This window comes from Zea mays, chromosome 1 (assembly GCF_902167145.1).
Source record: "Zea mays cultivar B73 chromosome 1, Zm-B73-REFERENCE-NAM-5.0, whole genome shotgun sequence".
Classification (NCBI taxonomy): Eukaryota; Viridiplantae; Streptophyta; class Magnoliopsida; order Poales; family Poaceae; genus Zea; species Zea mays.
The window spans coordinates 73,201,820-73,207,440 of NC_050096.1; positions in this window are offsets into that span (position 1 = coordinate 73,201,820).

The following is a 5,621-nucleotide window of genomic DNA, read 5'->3' on the forward strand; positions in this document are numbered from 1 at the left end:
TGTTCGTATGAATGAGCCTGAAAACCTTGAAGATAGATTGCCTGATATGGTACAAGATTTTTTCAGAGCTGAAGAGGGAGGTGCACAAAATTCTATGTTTGCAGATGTATTGGATGAGATGACGCAAGAACTTCACCCAGGCGCATCATACACAAGATTTTCTTTTGTAGTGAAGTTACTTCATATCAAATCTCGTTACCGGATCAGTAATGTTGCCTTCTCTACTATTCTAAAGTTGTAGTCATTGGCTTTCCCACATTGTTCTGTACCAACATCTTATAAGGAAGCTAAGAAACTTATTAAAGCATTGGGACTTGGATATGAATCAATCCATGTGTGTCCTAACAATTGTGTTTTGTTTCGAAAGGATTATGCAAAAAATAATGAGTGCCCAGTGTGTGGTTCATCAAGATGGAAAGATGGTGAACAAAGAAATAAGAGTCCTCAGAAGGTGTTGCGGCATTTTCATTTGATTCCTAGATTGAAGAGGATGTTTGCTTCAGAAAAAAACTCTGAGGATGCACAATGGCACAAGTTAAAGAGGAAAGAAGTGGAAAATGAGCTTAGCCATCCAGCTGATGGTCAGGCATGGAAAGACTTTGATATAAAACATAATTGGTTTGGAGAAGATCCTAGAAATATAAGGCTTGGGCTTGCCACGGACGGTTTTAATCCCTTTGGCAAAATGAGCTCCTCTTACAGTATGTGGCCAGTTTTTGCTATCCCTTATAACTTTCCTCGTGGGTATGTATGGAGCAATGGAACTTCATGATGTGTCTACTCATCCCTGGTCGGGAATGTCCGGGAAAAGATTTTGATGTATTTCTACAACCACTAGTTGATGAGTTACAACAACTTTGGTTGGGTGTTTCTACTTTTGATGCATTGAGTAGAAGGGATTTTGATCTACATGCTGCTGTACTCTGGTGTATTCATGACTATCCCGGTTTGAGCACTTTGTCTGGTAGAGTTACAAGAGGATATTATGCTTGTGTACATTGTGACAAAGATCCTTGCTCTAAAAGAATAAGAAATAAAATATGTTATATAGGTCATCGACGTTGGCTTCCACATGACCATCCATGGAGGAAAAAGAAGGATTATGATGGCCAAATTGAGAAACGTGAGAAGCCGCATCAATTTAGTACCAATGAGTTGATGCAGCAATTGGAAAGGGTAAAGGAAGTTAAACCAGGGAAACATCCAAACAACAATAAGAGGAAGCGAGATGCAAATGATGGTCAATGTTGGAAGAAACGATCATGCCTGTGGGATTTGCCATATTGGACAGATTTGAAGCTGCGTCATAACCTTGATGTAATGCACATTGAAAAAAATATATGTGAGTCTTTGCTTGGTACATTTCTTGCTCTTCCAGGAAAGTCAAAGGACAATATTAATGCAAGGCTTGATTTTGAAGACATGTGCATAAGAAAAGATTTACACTTGAAGCATGATGGAGGTTCCTATGTGGTTCCTCATGCCCCCTATACAATGGATAAAAATCAAAAGGTAGCATTTTTTGATTTTTTGAGAAGTGTAAAGTTTCCAGATGGTTATGCTTCTAACTTAGCATCATGCATCACTGCTGATGGATGCAACCTCCAAGGCTTGAAAACTCATGACTGCCATATCATACTTCAACGGATTTTACCAGCTGCTCTCCGAGGAATAATGAACAATGAAATATATGTAGCAATTGCTGAACTAGGTAACTTCTTCCAGCAACTATGCGCTAGGACCCTTAAATTAGATGTTCTGCACCAAATGAAAGAGAATATACCAATTGTCCTATGCAAGCTTGAGAAAATATTCCCCCCTCATTGTTTGATGTTATGCTCCACTTGTCGATACATTTACCTGATGAGGCAATACTTAGAGGACCAGTCCAATATGGTTGGATGTACCCCGTAGAAAGGAGGTTATACACTTTGAAACATTCTGTGAGAAATATGGCACGACCTGAGGGTTCAATTGCAGAAGCATATGTTGCAAATGAATGTTTACATGCATCTTCAAGGTATTTTGATGATCTTGAAACAAGACACAATTGTGAGGGAAGGAATAGAGAGCATGTTGATATGAGTAAGGGTGATATATCTGTTTTCCAACATGGAGTACAATTACTTGGAGCCCCCAAGGATTACATATTTAGATAAGGATTATGATAAGATGGTTTGGTATGTGCTTAACAACTGTGTAGAGGTTCATCCATATATGGAGTATGTATTCCCACTATTCCTCTTGCTTGCTCTTGTTATTTTAGTATTCATTGCATGCTAAATGATGATTTAAATATATTTTACAGTCTATACAGAAAGGAGTTACAGAATGAGGAAGGATTTCCTGATGTTGAAAAACAAGTAGAAAAACAATTTTCTTCCTGGTTTAAAAACCATGTGAGCACATGTTTTATATTTCATTGTAATCCTTTATTACTTGAAGTTTTTCTCATTGTATACAAATTTGATATGTACAGATTGGAACACTTTGGCATGCGCAAGGAGAAGATCTATGTTCTGATCTATTCGCTTTGTCATGTGAACCTGATATGCGAATAAGAGTTTATTCAGCATGTATTGTTGATGGTGTTCGATACCACACTATCGATCGTGAGAAAAATAGGAGGACACAAAATAGCGGTGTAATGGCAGAAGGCACACATAACAGTGAAGATATTGAATTTTATGGTTCCTTGAGAGAAATAATTCAGTTGCAATATAATGCAGACAAGAGCGGACATCGGTCAGTGGTTATTTTTCGATGTGATTGGTTCGACACAGAAAGCAAGAAGGGAAGAATAAAAGATGATGGATTATTCAAAAGCATCAACCATTCCATATGTTGGTACAAAAATGATCCTTTCATTCTTGCCCCACAGGCAACAATGGTTTTTTATTTGCAAGACACCAGATATGGGGGTAGCTGGAGGGTAGTTCAAAAATTTGCGCATAGGCATCTTTGGAATGTTGATGAAACTTGTAGTGATGAAATACCCAATGGTGTGTCGCTTTCTTACCAAGATGATGAGTGTGTAGCTTGTAATATTCAGCATACGGAAGTGAATGTGAACAATGATACACCTAGGGTACAAAATGTTGATATTATAGATGCAAGTGTAGTTGAACATCTACATAGACAAAGGGAAATGGAACAGAAGCAAGATTATTTCGAAGATGAAGAAGATGAAATAGGATTGCAATATGCTAGTGATAATGACGAGAGCAATACCCTAAATGTTGATGATGATGATAGCGATGACGACTAGATGAGTGTTTTCCTATCCCATATAATATCCAGGTATGAATACATCTAATTTTACTATACTTTGGATTTTTACCTTATGAATTATGGTATGACGCCATTCAATTTTAGTTTGATTTAATCCTCTAAATCTTCGATTTTTCAAGACAAATGGGACTCAAGGAGATTGACGTTCAAATCAATGAGCATGAAAGGTGGATGATGGTTGGCATGCTAAGGACATTTAAGCATTTCAGATAACAGGATATAAATTCAGAGTTTCATGTGTAGTTGTTCCCTTAATACATTAGTTACATTTGAGCATGTCTATGTAAGCTGGTTCACATAATATTATAACATAATAGTTAGAGCATCATGTTTAAGAGATATGTCTATGTTCACAATGGGGGCTTCAGGACAACCTATTCATAAGTGACAAAAAAGAGTTGAGGAAATGTTGCATACCTCCTCAGCAAGTAGGGGATTATCCTTGGTCGTGCAGACGCAGGAGCCTCCAGCCCTGGTCGCGCTGCCGTGGTGGCCCCGTGACTTGCTGACGTCATTGTGGGTGCCCTAGACTTGGTCGAGCTGTCGTGGAAGAGATAGATCCATGGGATTGAAGTCTCAGCAATGGAGGTCGTGGCCTTTGTTAGGGGACACCGTTGAGCGGATTGATTTGCCTTCGGGTGAGCTCCATGTCCATGGCGCACGGGTGGGGGAGACAGGTGGGGGAGACAGATTGATCTGGAATGCATACGACGACTAAGAAATGTGAGCCAGCTGCTAGTTTGTATTGACTGGAACCGAGCGACGAAATGAAAGTATCATACTATTACAATCCAAACCTTACTCAGAATCAATAACTTGTCGCAATGGTTATAGGCTTCTTATTAATCCTTATGGTAACAAGTTCGATCCTAGGTGCTCTTTTTTTACAAAAAACATTTTTTTGCAGTGACAATTTTTTATGCTTTTTGTATGAAGATCTAAACAATGTTTGTGTAGTTGAAGATCTAAATATTTTTTTATAGTTTTGTATAACAACCTAGAAAATTTTAACAAAGAAATTTGGTGGAGCAGACTATCAGGTGCTCCAGAAATTTTAACAAAGAAATTTTAACAAAGAAATTTTAACAAAGAAATTTTAACAAACAATGGTTATGGTGTAGGCGTACGATGAGTCTCTACTTAGGCCCTGTTTGGTATAGCTCCAACTCTAAGAAATTTGGTGGAGCAGACTATCAGGTGCTCCAGAAAATCGTGGACCTAGAAAATATACAACTATTTAAGTTTATTACAGCTCCACACTGGAGCTGGATCCTAGAGTCATCCCAAACATCCCCTTAATTAAGGGGTGTTTGGTTCCAGAGACTAAAGTTTAGTTCATATTACTTCGGATCGCCTCATCTACCACTGTTGGGGGCCTTCGGCTCCGAAGGTCCTCAAAAACAGGATTTAATAGTATTTCTGGAGTATAATGTGCGAACAGGTATCTTCGGACTCAAGTCGGCATCACAGCAGATCAGAGTGATACGAAGGTTTATGCAGCGCCAAAGGTGTGAGCAGGAAAGCTTCGGCGTGGCAGCAGAAAGTGAAACCGACTTAAAGATGAAAAGGCTATTCGGACCCTGCTAGATTACTATAGAATTATTATCAATTGTAAAGGGCATGAATGTAATTTTGTATGGGCTATGTCCCACGCCTATAAATAGGTGAACAGTATCCCCGTACTGCTCACGCTGACTGGGCATTCACTTTTGCGTCACGCTCGTACTTTCATCTCCTTCAAGTTGAAGGTACATCTGTAATTCAATGTTATTTCCGTTTATATATAATAATAATATATAATTATCTATGTTATCTTTTATATTCTCTACAATTCATTCTTCGTTGCTATATAATGTATTTATGAAGGTACGCCCTTCATAACCTTCGTCCGGAAACCATTATATCCTAAGGGGAATAATGCTTCGAAGGACGAAGGACTTAACCGATTAACATTTTCTGTGTTGCCTTGTTCTTATAGCATTTGAGAACAAGTCCCCAACATTGGCGCCCACCTCCGGTGAACTCACTTCCACTCTTTGAGTTTTTTGAACACCTTCGGCGATCATAAACCTTCGTTATGGCGCCGAAGAAAGCTTCAGCGACTGGGGCTGCAGCTCTGAAACCGCTGGACCACAATCAGGAAACAGTCTCTCTTCGGGAGGCCCGAAGCCAGAAAAGAAAGGCTGTTAGCCCGACACCACCAGAGGACGAGATAGATCAAGAAATCAGAGATATGGAGATGCTTCATCAACAAGTGCAGAAGAAGAAAGAAAAGATGGCCAGGCTAGCTGAACTGCAGAGGCAGATAGACGAAGCCTCTGAAGAAGTTC